The following is a 21,341-nucleotide window of genomic DNA, read 5'->3' as shown; positions in this document are numbered from 1 at the left end:
GGATTTACACATGCAGATTGCATCGCACTCTTGGACAAAACAAAACTGCACGCCCCTTAATACAGAGAAAAAAGCACTGGTTGAACTACTGGAAACAGACCCCAGACTTCATGAACTAAAATGGTCATATTACAGAAACTCTATAGGATGCAAAAAGAGTCAGGAGCAATCTGTTTCTATCACTCTTGTTGCATGTCTCATACGAAACAGAACAAATTACAGTGACATAAAAATTAAAGTGTTTAACCGAAGCAAAATATGAAAAAAATAATTACATACTATTGAAGTGTTTGCATAATAGAAAATAAAAAAACTACACGTCATCCACTTTTCATCTTCATCACACCTCTGTGTGATTCAACCATTAATTAGGGTGTCTGGAACAAATATGGGGCAAAAACCACCCATCCCCTTCCGCTTCACAGTACCACTTACCAGCACACGCTTTGCCAATTGATATGGCTTAAAAAGGAATGTTGATTGGGTATGTGAAGCGTTACAAGTAAATAGCATGGGACTTGATATATATTTGTGTGGAAGCAAAGAACTGTAGACTAATATTGGAGGAGTTTAAATGATCGGGTGACAGTTGCACTGTCAAGCCAGACCTAAATATGCATGTATATTACTGACTGCGCTCCTCCCAACTGTGCTGGTGCCAGGCAAAAACAACATAAATTATCTAGTTATCTAAGGCACTTCGATAGCATTTCAATGGCATATGTGTTCCCCTGAAAGTTCAATTTAAGTCAGCTGGACAAACAAATTGATCACGGCTGCATGGAGGCAACCACTTTTTTTTGAGGAAGCACACAACGTCTGTCCAATTAAAACATGTACTCCTGGTGTCCAACATGTGGGCTGTGACAAAGCCCCCCTCTTGGTGGTTCACACATAAATTGTCTGGCAACAGCTGCACTGTCAAGCAAGACCATAAATATGGCCACCAGCCATCATCACACTACTGCACAGTTTCAGTGTGTTGACACAGAACATGCAAGATGCATGACCTAACTGTCAGAGCCTATACGGTTACTTATGAGTTGAAATATAAGACCCCATTTTTTTAGGGTCAACACTCAGTGGAGATATCTACTTACCAAGCTTATAAAAGCACTGTTCAGGAGGTTTGATTGCAACACAGGAGGGTTTACCTGCACTAACAAATATGTGAGCACTTTACCCAATTATATTGGGGGCTACGGTGCCCTCAGATCGATGCCAGAACCTGATACTGGGCTTTGGGAGACACCTCTTTAATATCAGGACCTTTTGTCCAGCAAGGAATTTTTGGAAAACCAAATAGAACTAATCTCCTATACATACCAGCTACTGGGATCATTTCAAGATCTGGAATAGACGCTTCACCCACCTAATAGTGCATACTTCATCATCAGCTGTCTATCCACACCCCCATAAGATGATACTACCGGGGAAGACTCAAACAAGAGTTCTTGGAAGATCAGAAATAAAATAAGCTGCATAAGAGCAGGGATCAAGATCAATAATACTAAAAATACCTCTTGGAATGCCCATAGAATTTCTCTTTTTATTGCGGGGTCCAGAGGTATGAGTAAAAACAATGTTCCTAGTCTCCTTAGGGTCTATTATGTTCCCAGGAGACCCTATTGTCTCGCCAACATGTTTCAGCCCTCTCAAAGGGCCCAGTCGGGTCTTGGGGCCTTCGTCAGGGCAAATATTAACTTTCCCTGCTTACTATCACCAGTGTCATGCACACCTGTGAGGCCTATTGCTCTCACCTCATTCTTCTGCTGACTTCAGTTTTTGATTTACCTATAATAGACTACTACTTGATATTTTGGTTTATCAGAGATGTTTTGACTATGATGGTTTCCTTTCCCAAAACCAAGGCATCCCACTCTTTATAAGACAGGAGAAGCATAGTTACCCTGTCCATGAAAACCTTATTTAGGGTGACCACGATACTGGTACACTTTATTTTCAACCATAAAAAAGCAAATTTTGTATAACACCTCACATATGCTTGCACTCCTCTTATCTCCCTTCTTTCACATCACTCATATGAATTAATTAAGTATTAATATTGGTCCAAAAACTTATAGCATAGTTGCTAGTCATCACTATATTCTCTCAATTAATCAATTGTACAGATAATACACAATTCCTTCTACTTCCTTGTGATTCCTCATAGAGCCAATCACCTCATTATAGGAGGCCAAATCAGAGACACCAGACAGAAACAGAAGAAAGTATGCTCCAACCCATGTCAGGAAACTACCATTCAGCCGTGCACCCATGTTTGAGATATACTCAGTATTTGTACCCTATTATTAGGTTATCCATGCCTCATGCATATCTGGTGAAGGCGTGGTCCTGTAGTCAAACACTTGGGGTTTGGGGGGAAAAAATGAAATATGTACTTGTGTTGAACTTTTCTAAAAAAGTGTGTGTTGTTGGTAAGTTGGTACTACATCTACTCGTCACTTTCCTAGAAATGACAGCTCCCACAAAGCGTCTATTATGGTCGCCCTGATGGAGGTAGTATTCACCCTTACAGTGGGATTGAGATCACTCACCCTCATGAGTGAGAACCATGTATCATATGGGTATGACGTTACGTACTAGAGTATGTGTTGGTGGTAAAATTATGTGAAATAGGTTTGTTACCTGAATAAAAATGACAGCTCCCACAGAGCATCTCATGTGATTGTTATAACGCAGAAATCATTGATAAGTAATATAAAATAGGCTTTTTACTCAAATGAAACAATGACAGCTTCCACCAAGCATCTCGTGAACGTTATGATGCAAAGGACATTGTTAATTTCCACTCAAGCTCCCGGGTACCTTTCTCATAGAGAAGCCCTCGTGGCTACGTCGTGAACGACAGCCCCAACCAAGCTCCTGTTCTGTGGAGTTAACCTGAATGGAAGGGGATATTAAAATTAGACCCCTTTTCCCTGCGTGGGAAAACCGCTTACTTTGTCAAACCCCCACAACCACTACCTTTTCCATTTATGTGGAACACTCAACCTCAATACCCATTCCATCCCCTACGATATGGCCCTCCTTGGCAGCAGAACCCTCCTTTTTTTTAGGAAGAGTCCAGAATTTTGGAAGAGGGAGAAAAAAAGGACAGAAAGTTCAGTGGGCAGAAAAGTCTCAGAGGGATGAGCAAAATCAGGATCCTCAACCGGGCCCCAGCAAAGAAAATCAGGAGTGATTAATCTAAGTGACCAGGCCTTTGCAGACACATAGATGCAAGTCATTGAGAAAGGCTTAGGTTTTGTTCCAACCCCTAGGCCAGACACCTTTGAATTACGACAAGAACTGGCTGATTGTTTCCGTACGATAAAGCTTTCAGTATTTTTCAAGGACCAATCAACAGAGACTGGGGCAGATAACACCAACACTGGCTTGAAGAGAAAGTCATATTTCTATTATAAGCCTACAGATTACAACAACGTTCTCACGCATGACAGCTTCCATCCCATATCACTGAGAGACAATTTACGTGTGGTCCAGTTCCTTAGATTACATAGGAACTGCACGAAGAAGGCTGATTATGATAACCATGCAGACTTTCTCTCATTTAAATTGACAACAAAACAATACCCTCTCCTGATAAGAAAAGCAATGAAGCAGGCGCGCAATAATGCTAGGGAACAGCTACCTGAGACACACAATAAGCCTCCCATGACTTGCCTTGTGTGTGGTACCACCTATGGGATCTACTCGAATCAACTGAAAAAAATACATTCTCAAACATTGGAGAATTCTGAACTCGGGTCCTTTGGACCTTAAAAGGCCCCTATTTGCCTTTAAGAGACCAAAATCCTTAAGAGGTCTTCTAGTACATACGAGTCAGAAAAAACAACTGGGCATAGGTCTAAGAACTGCATGGATCCTAAAGAATCACAACACATGGGACGAGCCTATTTCATATAATTTAACAATGCTTTCCGCATTATAACGATTTCATAAGATGCTTGGTGGGAGCTGTCGTTTTTATTCAGGTAACAAACCTATTTCACATCGTTTTACCACCAAAACATACTTTAGCACGTAACGTCATACCCTTATGATACATGGTTCTCACTCATGAGGGTGAGTGATCTCATTCCCACTGTAAAGGTGAATGCCACCTCCATCACGGCGATCATACTTGACACTTGAAGGGAGCTGTCATTTTTTTCAAAATGACAAGTAGATATAGAACCAACAGCACTCTATTTTAGAAAAGTTAAACATGAGTAAATATGTTGTTTTTTTCCCAAATCCTAAGTGTTTGACTACAGGACCACGCCATTCCCAGACACGCATTAGGCATGGATAACCCAATAACAGGGTACGAATATTGAAAACATCTCACTCATGGGTGCATGGCGGAATGGTATTTTCCTGACATGGGTTGGAGCATACTTTCTTCTAATTCTGTTTCTGTCTGGTCTCTCTGATTTGGTCTCCTAAGATGAGGTGATTGGCTCTGTGAGGGATCACAAGAAAGTAGAAGGAATGGTGTAATTTCCATACAATTGATTAATTGGGAGACTATACTGATGACTAGCAAAACTATGCTATAGGTTTTTTCGACCAATATGAAATGTTTAATTAATTCATATGAGTGTTGTGAAAGAAGGGAGATAAGAGGAGTGCAAGCATATGTGAGGTGTTATACAAAATTTGCTTTTTTCTGGTTGAAAATAAAGTGTACCAGTATTGTGCTCACCCTAAATAAGGTTTACATGGACGGGGTAACTATGTGTCTTCTGTAAAAATTGGGATGCCTTGGTTTTGGGAAAGGAAACCATCATAGATAAAACCTCTCAGATAAACTAATACTTGATATTTTGGTTTATTATAGGTACTTCAAAAACTGAAGTCAGCAGGAAGAATCAAGTGAGAGCAATAGGAGTCACAGGTGTGCATGACACTGGTGATAGTAAAAAGAGAAAGTTAATAGTTTCCCTGACGAAGGCCCCAAGACCAGGTAGGCTCTTTGAGAGGGCTGAAACATGTTGGCAAGAGCACAGGGTTTCCTAGGAACATAATAGATCCTAAGGAGACTAGGAACAATGTTTTTACTCATATCATTGGACCCCACAATAAAAAGAAAAATTATAGGGGCATTCAAAGTGGTATTTTTAGTATTATTGTTCTGGATCCCTGCTATTATTCAGCTAATTTTATTTCTGAACTCCCAAGAACTTTTGGTTGGGTCCTCCCCAGTAGTATCATCTTAGGGGGGTGTGGTCAGACAGCCGATGATGAAGCATGTCACTATTAAGTGGGAGAGGCATCTATTCCAAATCTCGGAAGATCCCATTAGCTGGTAAGTATGGGAGGTTAGTTCTGATTGGTTTTCTCAAAAATTCCTTGCTGGTCAAAATGTCCTGATATTGAAGAGGTGGCCCCCAAAGCCCAGTTACCATAGCGAGGTTAATGACTGAATTGGGAGAACGTGACTAGGTCTTTTCTCTCACTCTCAAAGTGTGGCATAACACCTGATACTGAACAGGAAAGAGTAGGAGTTAATGACATTGTGATGCTAAGTAGTGCTTAATGAACAAGACCGGTTAAAAAATTGAGACAGCTGTAAAGTAATATAAGCAGGAGCCTAAATACTCAAACCGGTGGAAGGACGCCTCACGACAGACCTTGGGTCAGAGAGAATCACAAGATGCCCTATCACCGTGTATTTCTTCAAAAATAAGGTATGTATGTAAAATAATTCCACTAATTTGATCATACATTTTATACTACCTCCTTCGTTTCCTGAGACGAAAGTCTGCATCCTTGTGACAACCAGCTACTGCTGAATGTCCTGATTACAAGGTGATGAAGTTAATATCTATACAGGCCGTGTGAAGGATGGTTTTTAGAGACACGAGGCGAAAACTATGCATCGGTCCAATCACAATGTGCAAGATGGGACTTACCCTAGCCAAATCAGTAATCTTCCATCCCACAATTTCTAAAACCATAACAAAATGAGACTCCACCACTTTCATGGTTAAACATTCTATACGTAAACCGATCAACAATTATTTAGTAAGGTTCAGGTTTAACAAGGATTCTATACCCTATAGCTCCGTTTGTGTTCTTGGACACAAGTCATTCCGTGATCAGGACTGCGGCAGTACGTAATTGTCCTAATGCATATAACAAAAACATAAAAATAATGCAAAATACATTTTCCATTGGCTGCACGAATTACTTATATGGCCTAAAATCTCAGTGGACACGCGCACAAGCCCAGATACACGACAGCTAAACAACACAAATTACGCACACACATTAAAATTGGGGCTGTCACCTACTTGTCAACTAAGGTGACCACCTGCCAGCTATTTGCACGGACCACCCGTAAACTCAAGCAATATCCGTTGTCCGTTATTGATCTTTTTCTGGACTACATCTGCCCCCTAATCTCGGGGCTTCCGGGTCGCATCACGGCCAATCATCTGGCTAGACATATTCTGCGAGACGCTGGCGAGCGGTTCGGTTTCGTAACATGTAAGGTCACCTAGGATTAGAGGATTGTCGGCACTTCGGCCAATCCCAGTGCGCTATGTTGAATTTCGAGATGCTCATTGGCTATGGAGTCTACACGTGCTTCTGCGGTGTGTAAACACTGTGATACAGGCAGTCGGTTAGTGTAGAGCCGTTTGAAGTGAGCTGGCTTTCCGGGTGCCGGTGTGGGTTGAGCTTTCACGGATTTTAGAGGACGGGTGGCAAATGGCGGCTCGATAAGACGCTGTTGCTGGCACTTAGATGGAAGGTGGCCGACAGGCTGTTAGGCACAGGGCTGACTACGGCTGTTGAGACTAAGCTGTGGTGGACCTTGCAGCTGCTGGTTGGATGTTACGCGTGTGCGTCTATCCTGTGCGGGCCTTGCTGGTTACTGTCAGTTGTGCAGCCCGCATCTTTGCGGTGCAGGCCGGGGCGGTGGCGGTAAGGCAGCTGTGGCCTAGACCTAGCTAGTTAAGGACTGGTGCTTCTCAAAAGGACCCGTGCCATATTTAGTATTACTGTTGACTGTACCATATGGGCCATGGATAGGCCTAATTCGCAGCCATGCCAAGTGTCACTCCTGTAGATCAACGTATTTTTAGTTAAATTACAGCGTCATTGCATGGTTATAGGTGACAAGTCTTGAGATTGCCTATTTGTGACGTTTTCGTTGTGTTTATGGATTTCATCTGAATGACCCACGTGTGGCTTTCCAAGTGGGGGTTGAGATACGTTTTGACGAAATAGCATATATTGCTCATATGATAGTGTACAAACTTCGAAAAACGGCGCAGTGTTCCTAAATTGTATGCGCAATGGCACTTCCTAAGTTTTTTCTTTTCATGCCTTTCTTTTAGATCTATCCCGTGGAATTTTGTAGCATCTTTACTTGTATACAAGTGCTTTCCAGACAATCTTACTTTTTGTTAAACAGATTAATACTGTGGCTTAATAAAACAAACTTAAGTTTCAAACCCTGTTCAGGTGATAGTGAGTTTTAGACCAGGCAGGGGCTACCGGGTCAATCCTGGTGAATAGGGTCGTTTACTTCTGGGTCTGTCACCTTAAGGCTTTGAAAACTTCGGCAAGGACATACACTATTTCTGTACTTGACTCTGCGAGTAGAGAGGATAAGCTGTCAAAGGCTTCTAGAGTGAGCGATGGGTTTGGAGATAATGTGGTGAAGAAGAAGACCAAGTAGTCTAACAATAGAATGTTTACTGTCCATCTCAGTGCTTGTCTTTTTTTATTTTTTAAATGAGAAGTACATTAACATCAGAGCAAAACATACTGCTACCTGCGCTGATTGGGGTACAGTATGGGAGGTTCCTGCCTACAGTTGTAGCTGCGTGTCACACTACTTCTAAAGTCATCTTCCCTGTTCCGGTGGAGCCCCCAATATTATATAAGTGTAAAAAAAAAGCTTTGCGGTCTTTTGATCTCGAATGATATGAGCACTATCGAAGAATTTCAGTCCTTCAAATGATAATAATTGGACAAGTATATTCCATATAGTGTACATTTGTTTTATTCGGATTGAAGAATACAATGTTTATATGTTATAATATGATAAAAATCTTTAACTTAAGCCAAAGCATAACTCACGACTTCCGAAAAAAATTCTAGTCACTTCCACTGACCTTTTGAAAATTAAATCACCAATATTAGTCGACATTTTCCCTTCACTCTACTATGTATTTTTATTTGATCCAAAGGTATTACACAATCTAACCTTTTGTATACACTTGTTTGCAACAGTTCTTCAGGTCTACCTTGTGGTTGCCTCTTCATGGTAAAAAAAAGATGTATTTGGTCTGCATGAAAAGGCAAGATAACCTCTAGTGTCCCATCTCGTTCCACATTCTACAATTCTATGTTGTCTATTGGGAACAACAGGTCATAGGCAAGAGCAGACCCAGGTGCAAGTTCACTTAAGCTAGCCCTTATTAGGGGTCAGTTAATTTGATCTTGAGTAAAAAGAGTTAATGATAACCACCTCATCTTTCCAACGACAGGCTTATCTTTACAGTTCACGATGCAGTCCCAAAACCTATGGGCCTGTGTAAACTGTTCCAAGTAGATACAGCTTGGTGCAGGAACAGATGGTGCTCTTGTCGGGTTAGTTCTGGCATGAAGGAGCAGTGTGGGATCACAAACAGTAGCCTCACTTTTTTGGGCCACTTGGACAAACAGTGCAGTAGACCTTATAGGAGTGTAATTGTCTTCTACAGTTACGACTTCTGGGCTGTTGGTCCATATTCTTTGCTGAAACGGCAACAACAGTCTCTGAAGGATATGCCATAGTTGGGCACCAGTAGCACAAGTCCCTCTGGATCTGTTGCAGTGGTGCTGAACAGTAGCCGGCTAGTCTTGTTTCTCTTTTTTTCATGCAGAGAGAACTCGTGCATGGACATAAGTCTGAAGAATAATAACAAGTCTCTACTTGTATTGAATAATAATTCTAAAGATCAATAATAACCATAAAGGAAAGAATACAATTACTGAATAAATGAATGCAGAAAATACTCCTTTTACTTTACAGGCATGGCAACATTGGAAAAACATCTTGTTCCAATGTTTACCTCATTCTGCATAGTACAATCTGGACCAAGGACTGGTTCTACTTTAACCTTTTGTGATTCATCAGAATGAACGACCTGTAAGTCTATCAGAGTCATTGGTCAATAGAGATAAGGACTCCTCACTGAGTATGTTTGAATTATATCATCATTGACAATAAAGTTAGAACTGATCAGAGCTGGTCTAGGAACAATTGCAATAATGGAATCTGGATTTGAGGTAAGTCAAAGTGCATTATCAAACAATTCATCACGTTGTCCCTTTTTGCAATGCATAATCCTTCTAGCCTGTTCTTGTGTAAGTTTAACTAGACATCTTTTCCCTGCCATTCTTTTTGTTTAAAAGTAGAGAACCTTTAAGTGAATAGTAAATAATAATTTATTGTACAGATAATAAAATCCAATACAAAAAAGAAGCAAAAAAGCAATAGAGAATAAATAGCCTCAGAGACTAAATTCATGCTAAAAACACACCATAAATTAGACACACATGACATATTAAAAAAGACAATCCTGCCTAAAAGTGTAAGACATCCTGCGATGTGAAAATAAAACAAACCACCCAACCCAGAACCCCCGCGTAGTACACAAAGGCAAAATGCACAGGCACAGCCCTAAAGTGCATGGTGCATTAAATCGTGATTGCACTAAACATCAACATATCCCGTTAGAGCTCCTCGACCTAACCAATAACGGGCAATATGGCAAGAGCTGAAAAGATTCCGAGTATACCTGTTCATTGCTCGCAGTGCCATTGAATTTAGATTGTGCAATTTAAATAAATTTAGTCAATAACCCATTTAACATTGGGTTGCCTGGGTCCAAAGACTGGATGATAGCCTGTTGACAGGAGCGGATTCCCAGTTCATTCCATTTGCTCCGAAGCAAGAATCTACACTCCTTTAATAAAGCTGGACACAGGTAAACCACATGATCAATGGTTTCAACCGCGTTACTACAACCTCTACATATCACATAGGGAACAGTCTGAATGATAGGAGTACAATTGAATAAGCCTTTTAATATTTAGTTAAAACAGAGTAGGGGCGGGGGTTATTTGCCCAAAGATCACCAGCATCTTGGTGCCGTTTACATTCAACCAAGAAATTCGAATAAGTACGCTTCGATTTCGACTCACTAAATTCTTGCCACAAAACTGCCTCCACGTGTCCGTCTGGGGCCTGATGCAATTTATAGCAAAGCTAAAAAAAAGCACTAGCCCCAACAGCCACCAAATCCGGAAGCCCAAATTCCAATCGTACCTGCGTGGGTGAAGCCAGGTGCGGGACATGAAAGACTCTCTTGTAGATTTTATTTACCTGTCTATTTAGTAGGCGAGAACCTTTGCCCCAAAAAAATTCTTGGCAGTAGGCCAGCGAGGAGATAATCTTTACTCTCATAACTTCCTTTAGGGGAAGAAGAGTCGGCCCCTTTAAAACTTTAGATTGGAGAAGGCCACCTACAATGCCACAGCTTTAAGTTCAGTTTTCTTCTTATGTTTAACAAAACTGCCCCTGGAATCAAAATGCCCCTAAATATTTTAAAGTCTGGTCAGAGACAAGTTTACAGCTTTTATAATACCAACTAAAGCCGGAGTGTTTTTCTTCCCAAAGGAGACCACTTTTGTTTTAAGCAAATTGACTTCCAATTGATACGCAGATGCAATTTGGTTAAGCAGCCGTTGGAGGACAATCTTCGTGCAACTAAATAGTGCAAGATCGTTGGCATAAAGCAGATGATTAAGCCTAAGGCCTCCAATCTTGGGGGGGATTGGAGTTAACGGCATCAAGAGACGTTGACATGTCTGCAATAAACAGATTAAAAAGAAGGGGAGCAAGTACACAACCTTGTTTCAAACCACAGGTGGTGGGAATTTTCCTAGAAATGGAGCACCCATCACCAAGCTTAATACGGACCCAGGTGTTTGTATGGAGTTCTATGATAGCACCCAGGAGTACTGGGGGAATGCCCCAGTTTTGTAGTTTAGTCCACAGGGCACTCCGCGGGATCCGATCGAATGCTGCCTTAAAATCCACAACACAATTCAGCATCAGACGAGACACAATCGCCCTGTCGATCAGAATAGAAAGTGCTAATAGATTGGTCGAAGTGCCTGAACCATCAGAGAACCCTGTTTGGACAATGGGAATTAAATCCTTCGATTCAACCCAGGCATGGAGATCTTGCAGCAAAATACTAGCATAGAGCTTAGCCTCATTGTCCAGCAGGGCTATCATCCTGAAGTTGGCGGGATCTGACCTTGAACCACTTTTATATGGGGGAAGAAGGATGGCACCACACCAGTACTCAGGTATTGTTGAAGTCAAGAGGCAGTGCTCGAACAAATGTGCAAGATGGTTAGACCAAAAGAGAGGATACTGTTTAAATAGTGCCTGTGGAAGGCCTTTGGGACCTGTGGCTCCAAATTGCTTAGCCCTCAAGATGATATGGGGAGACTTAATTGAAAGAACTTCCTCACTCCCTACAAGGGAATTAAAGACCCTGTAAACAAGGGACACATATTAAACGAAGCAAGAGTAGATCTTTGGGCCCCGTCATCCAACTGTTGCCTATCCTGCTCGCTAGCGGAAAAGTGGATAGACAAGTAAGATATCCAAGCTCCTTCTGAAATGTCGGCAACGCCAGTGCCCCTTTGATTGCTATTTAATTTGTTGGATCTTTGCTTGCACTTAAAAGTTTAGCCCAAAACTGACTAAGATAGGACGGGTGGTCATCATAAACAGCCTTCCTGTAATCTTTCCTCATTTGTTTTATATTCAATGATTAAACACTCAGAATCTGGACTTTTTCTGATTGCCCTTGCCAGCCTATTATGTGCTTTCTTTAGAGTCCTAGTTTCCCTAGAGATAGCAAAGGACCGGGATGGAGCGCAATTACGTGCAGATTGGTGGAACTTTGACCATAAAAGGCAAGAAAGTTTAACCCATAACTGAATTGGGGGTCACACAGCCCGATCCCTCAGAGTCGAAAAAATTAATACATTCAGTCAATACTATGCCACCAATAGAAGCATTCCAATTTATGCGCTTTAGTGACTCGAAACAAACACCACTGCCCACATAACATCATGTGCAGAAAATCTAGATTTGATAGATACAATTTGTGGACAATGATCGCTCCCACTTCGGGACAAAATCAAAAACCTTTCAATGAAATGAAATAATTCCATATTGCAAATGGTGTAGTCTAAATAGGAGCGGGATCGACCATCTGATCTTGTCCACCGAGGGGTGGTGCATCGTCGGGTATGCAGCCATTCAGGACTTTAAAGCCCATACTGTTACGGTGCTTTACTAAATACTCTCCCAACGGGAAATGCAGACAACCCTTGGGCCTTAATTGATCGGGAATTAACTGGCGGTTACCACAATCGGGACCATCAAGAGCCTCCATTGTGTCCTGAAACAGGTTCGTATTCAAATCGCCAATTATAAGATAATTAGCACATGGGTATTCCCTAACTAAGTTCCCCACAATCTGCATCAGTTGAGACAACCTGCCCCTTTTTTTCTTTGTTCCGGGAGCAATGTAAACATTAATTACTAAAAGAGTCTGCTGCGCAGTCCGGTTCCTTATGACAATCCCCTGAATCCAGTTACCATCCCAAACCAGTGGCAATATACTCCCATTTAATTTAATAGTTACATAGATGGCCAGTCCTCCCTTAGCACAGTCATTCTTGCTTTAGAAACTTTCACAACTTGAGTTGGTGGGCAAAAGATAAAAGCACCGTTATTGACCCTGTTTGGGCTTTTGACCATAACCCAATCTCCATTTTCAAAATCTTGTTCTTTTACATTGTTATCAAAATACCATTTTGAGGTATTTTTGATCTAAAGCAGCATTCAATACTTTTCTTTTGTCTGCAGAGGTGTAACAAACAGATTTAGAATTTAACCCTGAAAAACGAAGGTCCAAATTCCCTTACTGTGTAAATGCCCTATAGGTGATGAAGAATTCAATGGTGGGAACTCAAACAGGGGGTCTGGACCAGATTACCCCTTTAGAGAGTAGAAATCCTGAACTAGTTGAGAATGAGAACCCACAGAAGTTATATATTTTAGAGAGAAAAATTCTCAGTGCAGTCTCTTCTGTAGTCGAAGTACAGTCTTTATTCATTAATTCCAAAGTTGTCAGGAAAATCAGGTTGAAAATTGTGAACTGAAGAAACAGCCGACATGTGTTTCGCCCTCTCCACCTAGGCTTTCTCAAGGCTGTAAACAATCAGAGGTAAACCAAGTCAAGTGGTAAGGTAGACTAGTGAGGTGCTTGGTGAGTTAAAACATTATGATGAGGCATGCAGAGCCCTTAGTGATCCTCCGAACATTCTGACTAAAGCTGTGTCAATAAGTAAAAGTAAGTGGTATAAATAGATGGTTGTGTGAATTCCTTACACACCAGATTTATTGAAGGAAAGAGAAACAAGCTGTGAAACCCCAAGAGGAAACCCAAATTAATCCATGTTTGCAACAAGGCACCACGTTTAATAGGTTAATAGAAGGCCTTAAAAAGTGCGCAAAAGAACAGCGAGGTCATAAAGGAATTGCATTAGTAGGGGTGCTGGCACACCTAGTTGGGAAATAACGTGAAATTTGGTAGTCGTAGTGTATCAAGAGAGTCCACAGGATTTATTTGTCCTGCTCTCTAATCCATACAGGGCAAAGTATCACCCAAAGTAAAGAAATTCATACCATTATAATGTAAAGCAGCACATCATGTCGTAAATTTTTCAAATATACCAGCACATCATATTGTCTATGGTCTAAATAGTAATAACAGAAATGAAACGGATATCACCAATCAATAATTAAAAACAAAGAAAATTGTAAAGTGAAGTGAGATTATAAATGTAGAAGAAAAGGTAAAAATGTATAATCGTAGGAGAAAAGGTAAGAATTTTTCTACAGGTTACATGATAGTAGGGCTAAACGAAATTCTTGTACTAAATGGATGAACTAAAAATTCTATTAAGAATTGCCCCAGTACACTCTAGCTGTATAAATAATCCCACTAAAGTCGGAGAAAAGGAATGAAATCACTATACAGGTATCAAAGTAAAAAAAGGGGTTAGAGCCTCACCCAAATACCGGTGGTCGATTTCAAGTAAAGAAACGGCACACGTCGCGCCATGTTGGAATTTGTTTCAAGCTGATGCATGCATTTTAACATTAATAGTCCTTCTTTACTTTTGGTGGCCATTTAGAGAAAGGGCTGGCTAACGATGTGGCGCCATCTTTAAACGGACTAAGATGGTATTAAATATTAAGACCGAATGAAGGGATTAAGGTAATAAACTTCGACAAAAGTAAGAAAAGACTGGAAGGTGTAAAAAGTACAGCGAATTCCCAAATGGCTGATTTGATTAATGTTATCAAGTGTCGGACATTCTTTGTACTCCTTAAAAGCGGAGGACTAAGAGTTGGGAATTAACGTAGTTTGGTGGGCGCCATTTTGAAAAAGCATATTGGATCCGGTGTCTATTATGAGAAAAAGAATTTAGACTTTTGACCCAATCAGGACATACCTTAGATCTGAGTTCTCTTTTTCGTAATAAACTAAAAGGAGAAATGCCTGTGGTGTTATGTTGTGTAATTAAATGTGACCAAAGATTTTGTTTCAAGCATTTTTCTGCTGGAGTTTTTGTGGCCAAGACAGTTTGAACTCCCTCCTTCAAGAATTTGTTTGTTCTTTCCACAAGACCATTGGAGGAAGGTGAATAAAAGTGCAACTTGTAAATGTTTTATGTGGTGTGACGAAATACAAATTTAAATTTGTGAAGAAGTGAATGTGTTTCATTGTCTTTAATCAATTCTTTGGGCAAGCCCTCCATGTCAAAAACTTTTGCTGTGATGTTTGGAGCTGCAGCAAACACAAAATATACATATTTAGAGTAGTGGTCAATTAGAATTATGAGATTTTTCTGTCGTGTGGTAAGAGGTCAAATGGTCACACAGAATCTATAGCGTGTTTACACCAAGTATCTACGGGTATGTATGTAGAGGAGTGTGACTTGTCTTCCAATGTTTATCAGATAAAAGACGTGTTGCAATTATCTATCTGTTTTGGCACCTGAGTGCCCATAGAAGGCCACAAAAAATGCAATTTCAATTTTCTTGAAGTTCCTCACACACCTAATTGGCCCTCATGAGCAGTTTGAGTGAGTAGCTCACAAACTGTCATAGGAAGTATGCAGATATCAGCCTGCAAAATAATGCCTTTTACAATGGACAATTCACTTGCAACCTAGGCATTTGGATTGAAGAGATGGTAAAGATCTTTCCTTAGGCCAACCCTTTTTCACATAATCCATAGCTCTGCACAATACCTAATCTTTTTCCATTGCATTCAGCCAATCTTTATACTTTACAAACCCCCCCAGACTCTAGAACATCCTGTACTGTGATTGCAACACATGCCACACGCCTGAGGCTTTATCCTCAGAGTGTATTTGTATGGGCATCCTTGAGAGAGAGACAGCCCTAATATTAGATCTTCCAGAAATGTATTTGATAATAAAGTTCAATTCTTGTAAGCGTGACAAAAGTCTTACTAGTCAGGCAGAGGCTTTGCAAGACCCATTAGCATGAATAAAATGTAAAAGCGGGTTATGATCTGTAAAGGTTACAAAATTGGTTCCCGATAAAAATGTTTTACATTTTTCGAGAACAAGCAAGGGCTTCCCTTTCTATTGTGCTATAGTGAGACTCCGCTTGCTTCAAACTTCTAGACGCAAAGGCAACAGTATTTTTTTTCCAGAGACCCATTAAAGCTGCACCTAACCCACATTGGCTCGCATCCACAGCAACAAAACATTTTTACTAGCAGACTAAGGTGAAAGAGCAGGAGCATGTCTCTGCTTTTTTTTACCATCATTTACCAAGGCAACACACATATCATTTAGTTGGATAGGATAATTTGATCCCGGAACAAGTTTTAGGCCCATCTTTGCCAGATCCTGCCACACAACTATGCTTTTCCCTGTTTCTGCTATCTAAACCTTGGTGTTTATGTGTCTACCGACATGTCACATATTCTAAAAAATATCCCAAAATGATAATATCCTTATCCTAATACGCATTTAATACAACGTTTTCCAAGTGCAGGACAAGCAGTACTGTTGCTGAAGTATGTTTGCCAACCACACCTGAAGCATGCTGCACCATTTTGTCTCTGAAAAGACTGCGGATGTGTCTTTGAAAGAAACTGTGTTAATGGACTCTGTTACGTGTAGTAAAACTAGGTATGTCATTAGCAATGTATTTGCTTGAAACAATGGCACGTTCAGTTCCCTTAGCTATGTCCATCGCTTCGGTTTGCAATGGGTCTCTAAAACTGAGGAGGTGCTCCTGTATTTGTTTTGAGAACACATTGGCCCTTTGTATAGATATCCAAAGATGGACCAAAATTTGAGGTTTAAGCTCAGTTTTGCAAAGTCAAAATAGATTGTTCCACAATTTCATATTGTTCTGCCTCCGTCTGAAGAAATTGTATCTTTCTAGTAAAGCACTGGACTGTTCCATAAATGTGTTAGTTAACCTCCTTACAGCTTCAGTACATACATCCCATTTATCCGGATCTCCAGAGAGAGAATGTACCACAGTTAGAGTGTCAAAAATGTGTTGCCCTTTTTGCCCCAAGTGACTATGCTGTGTACTTTTAAGCCAACAGCCTGTTTTCAGTGAGCTGTGCTATAGGCTCAAATAATTTAGTTTGAAGCAGATTTGGGTTGGAGTTACTTCCAGGCTCCTAGATTTGAAAAAGGAGACATGTTTTGAAATTTTTGCACTAAATGTGGCTACAACTTTCTCCTGTTTTAACTATAAAAAATGGTTCTGGAACTAGTTTGATATTTACCCCTGCAAACTAGTATTTGAAAGTCTCAGGGTGCTGCTGGCACAAAACCGAAGACTGGCTGATGGTATCACACATGACAGTAACCAAATTACTAGCTAGCAGAGGTGGGGCACTTGAACTGCATGGAAGGGGCAAAAGATATAGCAATTTTTAGATTGTGTGACATGTATCAGCTCATGCCATGTAACTGCATAAAGCAGCTTAAACAAATTGCTTTGATGCTCAAGAAAGGCTGCTGTGCATGATGCCTTTGTGAAAGCAGAATGTAGTCAGTACATTTTGTCATTGAGGTACCAGGTAAAGAGCAGCTGGTACTGCAGGGAAATGACAACAATTGATACCAATGATGCATTGACAGGGGTCAATGCATTATATTGTTAAAGATGAAATGATGAGCTCGCTAGGCAGGTCTAGTACAGGGACCAGGTTAGTCCTGCTGAAAAGTTACTTTCATAGTCCAGCACAGAGAGTTCTGGTTGTGGGGGAGGAGGCCACGAGGAGCAGGCAGTATGTTTCAGAAGGTTATCACTGTAGCGGGAAGAGCAGGCTGGGTGTCAATTGGCTCAAGCCTGAAGAGCCCATTGGGCATCGGAGACCATTGTTGCTTTAGCTTTGCTTTGGCAGTTACTGTGGGTTGTTTTCTTGCAGTAGCGTGAAGTGTGGGTCTTGCATTGCTGGTTATCACTGTCAGTCATTGTAGCATTAACATAGGATCTCACCGAAGCTGCATGTTGCCGGTCAATGTGGGTGGAAGAGTCTTGGTGAGAGCAGGCCCATTTGCAGTCGCAAGGGGCCCAATCTTCAGGATTTTCACATTTTCTTGAGGAGGAGCACACGCTTTCCAGCCAAAGGTTTGGGACCTGGGGAGGCACCTCTTGGGGATCAGGGACTCATTCCAGGAGAGGCCAGAAGTGTTCAGCCAGGTCCAGTTGCAGCAGGTCAGCTCAGTAGTTGCAGGGAGGCCTATTGAGCTTGTTATGTCCCTATAGTTAGCACAGGAGGTCAGACAACTGACCATTGGAGTCATTCTGGGTTAGCCTGTGAGGAAGGTGATCGGGTCCACTCTTCGTTCTCAGCAAGGCAGTCCTCAAGCAGTAGGCCAGTCCTTCTGTAACTTCCACTGTTCTGATTTGTGGCTCTGGAGTTCTAGTATTTATGCCTGGTGCCAGCCTTTGTGTGTGGGGGACTCCTTGTCCTACCACCACACCTGGTTCTGGAAAGTTCTTCCCCTGTCAACGCTCCAAATTCTCTGGAGGTGGCAAAAGGCAGATACGCCTTGTGTCAGATTCATGTGTGTGTCTGAGAGGACCCTTAGAAGTACAAGTGGGACTGGGTATGCTTCCCCCCAGTCGCCCTGCTAGGATGAACCATCTATACAGAACTAAGCCCCCTTTGCCTGGAAGGGATACATGAACCTCAATGGCAGAGCGGTTCACAGTCATGTGACCCAGGACACACGTAGAAGGCACAAATGATTGGGACAAGAAAGTGCCAACGTTCTAAAAGTGGTATTTTTTAGAATTGTGACCTAAAATCTGACTTTAAAATTAAAGAGGGTTTGACATTACAATTCATTTGAGAATAAACACTTAGAGCCACGTGTACAAACCTTTTTTTTTTGTTTTGTTCCAAATGGCCCAATTCACAGAATCTGGCCGTTTGCAACAAGAAAAAAGCATTATGTGATGCACAAACTCAATTTTGTGATTTGGTAATCTCTTTACCAAATCGCAAAAAGGGTTTCTGAGTCGCAATTAGGAAGGGGAGTTCCCTTCCTAATTGCAAGTAGCAGTGGGATGCATGATTGATTTGTGACCGTTAATGCGGTCACAAAACAATTACAGTTGGCACCAATTTCAAATTGGTGCAAACCCATTCGCAAACAGAAAGGGGTCCCCATGGGACCCCTTCCCTTTTGTGAATGCATGTGAAAATATTTTTTCAGAGCAGGCCGTGGTCCCATGGATCACTGCCTGCTTGGAAAAAAAAGAAAACTTTTCATTTTTGTTTTTGAAAGGCATACCGTTTTCGCTTCAGTAAAATGGGCTTCATTAAAAAAAAATGCTTTATTTAAAAGCAGTCACGGACTTGGTGGGTTGCTGTCCCCAGCAGGCCACCATTCCTGTGAGTGCGACCATTCCCATTGGGGCCGCAATTTGCGACCTACCTCTCGAATATTAATGAGGTAGGTTATTTGCGACCCCATTGGGAATCCCAAACAGTGTGAGTAACACTGTTGTGCATTTGGGATTACGACTCACAATTTGCGAATCGCAAAGATTCGCGAATTACGAGTCGCAATACCAAAGGATCACACACATGGCCCCAAATGCCTATCTGCTCCCAAATTAAAGTTATCACTTATTAAATATAAAATGGTAACCTAGTGTTAGTCAATGTGAGAGGCCTTATCGTAGTGAAAAACAACTTCTGTTTTTTTTTTTTTTTTTTACTACCAGGACATGTACAACTTTAATCAGCATGTCCTGTCCCTGTCTTTTAAATGCCGTGCAACCTTCCCTATCCCTTAGGGGATACCTTAGGGGTGAACTATAAGTATTAAAACGCAAGGTTTAGATCTGGAAAAATGTTTCATTTATCAAGTCGAGATGGCAGTTTAAAACGGCACACTGGCTGCAATGGCAGGCCTGAGATGTTTTAAAGGGCTACTGTAGTGGATGGCACAATGAATATAGCAGGCCCACTAATAGCATATAATGTACAGGTCCTGGATACAGGTAGTACCTCTATACTAGAAACTTACAAGTAAATTAAATGTGTCAGATGTAGTCCAGTTTCACAATGTTTGAAGGAGCGAGCACACGCACTTGAGCACTGGTTAGCAGTGGTAAAGTGCACAGAGCCCTAGTGCCAACATAAACAAATTCAGCAAAACAGTACAGGGGAAAGCAGAAGGTTTGGGTGAATATCATGCCAAAGATGTCAGGTCTAGCACTTCATGGCAGTAAAGGGAACTGGAAACCATGCCACAATTACGTCACTGGAGCCATAAAGTGCCCCCACCACCCTCGCATCAGTTACCCTTTTCCCCGCTGTCCTCACAGAATTCCACATAATGATTTTGTCTTACTCAGCAAAAGTTTAGGTGCAGTATAGTGATGCCATTTTACAGATGTTCAGGCTTTAAACTCTACAGGGCCTGTGATGGACAAATGTCCCTCACGGACCCACATGATATCTGCCTCTGGTTCCTGGGGATTGGACCATTATACAAATTCCTGTGACTCGTGCAGAAGCATGTACCCCAAGGCCATAAAGAAAATGGAAGCCAAGCTACTTAAGACCTGGGCTCGAGAGGATTGTCAAGCTAAGCAAAAGTCAAGACAAAACGAAGTTGCTAGAGTCTCCGGTGTCATCAATTCCATCCCTTGTCATCAAATTCATCCCTAACTAGCATATGAAGTGAAGTCACAAGTCTAAGTTATGTTGCTTCTCCAGAGGTAGGTCGCCAAGGTGCTCTGACTCCCATCAGGATTCCTCATCTGAGCCAGAGCTTGTTCATCTTCCTCTGAAGGTCACTTTGTACTCTGTCCTTCATGAATTCTTAGTTTAACTAGTCTTTCAAACACACCATGTAGGTGGGTGCTGCTTAGGGAATCTACTCAAAAGGTGAGGAATCTATAGGTAGAAATATCCATCAGAAGAAAAAGGTACTTACCTTCAAGTGATCTTTCTGGTGGATACTCTACCTGCAGATTCCTCTCAGACCTTACCCTCCTTCCCGTTTTGAAGGCTGATTTGCAAATGTAATGAACATAACAAGTTTCCTATCTAGATGTTGTACGGCACCCTGTCAATCTAATGTCATTCTCATGTTTGCCTCAAAGGCACATAAAAAATTGAAGGGAAACTGATGTTAGGGCGCCTGTGAGAGTGCTTTTTTGCTCAATTAATGCCAGGATGGTGTCATTTCCAGCCCCGAAGCGGAGCCAGCTCCATGTACCGGCGTGAAGAGCTATTGAAATGTTTCAAGATTCAGTCTGACACCTGGGCTATTCAAAAGGTAGGGAATCTGCAAGTAGGTAGAGTATCCACTCGAAGATCATGGCAAATGTAAGTAACTTTTTCTGTAAGCCAAGAGCATTACACCTGCTTACAGTTTTGAGCCTATTCTTACTGTGGTTAAAGCAAAACTACTTGCTCCAGAAGACAACATAATTTTTTATATACTGCCAGGACTGGATGAAGTATTACACTGGACATAGATCCACTTGCCAGGGATGCATGTTTTTGCCTAGCTCAAACTAGCAGATTGACATGTTATTGGGAAACATATTTTATTATAGCCGGGTAACGAGTCTCATATATGCAAGGTCAGTTGTGCATTCCAACCGAACAGTCAAATGCTCGAAATATTCTTAACCATCAGCA

The 21,341-nt window shown here is 41.4% G+C and overlaps 1 protein-coding gene across 1 annotated transcript in view; it reads right to left on the bottom strand.

The window, feature by feature from the left end:
* Positions 1-6,432, bottom strand: part of XPNPEP1 (X-prolyl aminopeptidase 1) — a 433,587-nt gene extending 427,155 nt beyond the window's left edge. Inside the window, exon 1 of the mRNA XM_069239428.1 lies at positions 6,303-6,432. The gene's annotated coding sequence lies outside the window, so the exon portion shown is untranslated. The remainder of the gene's footprint in view (positions 1-6,302) is intronic.
* Between the last annotated feature and the right edge of the window lie 14,909 nt (positions 6,433-21,341).

Source organism: Pleurodeles waltl, chromosome 6, assembly GCF_031143425.1.
Source record: "Pleurodeles waltl isolate 20211129_DDA chromosome 6, aPleWal1.hap1.20221129, whole genome shotgun sequence".
In the NCBI taxonomy this organism is placed as follows: Eukaryota; Metazoa; Chordata; class Amphibia; order Caudata; family Salamandridae; genus Pleurodeles; species Pleurodeles waltl.
The sequence above is the reverse complement of the archived record's forward strand: the minus strand, read 5'-3'. Positions and strand labels throughout refer to the sequence as shown.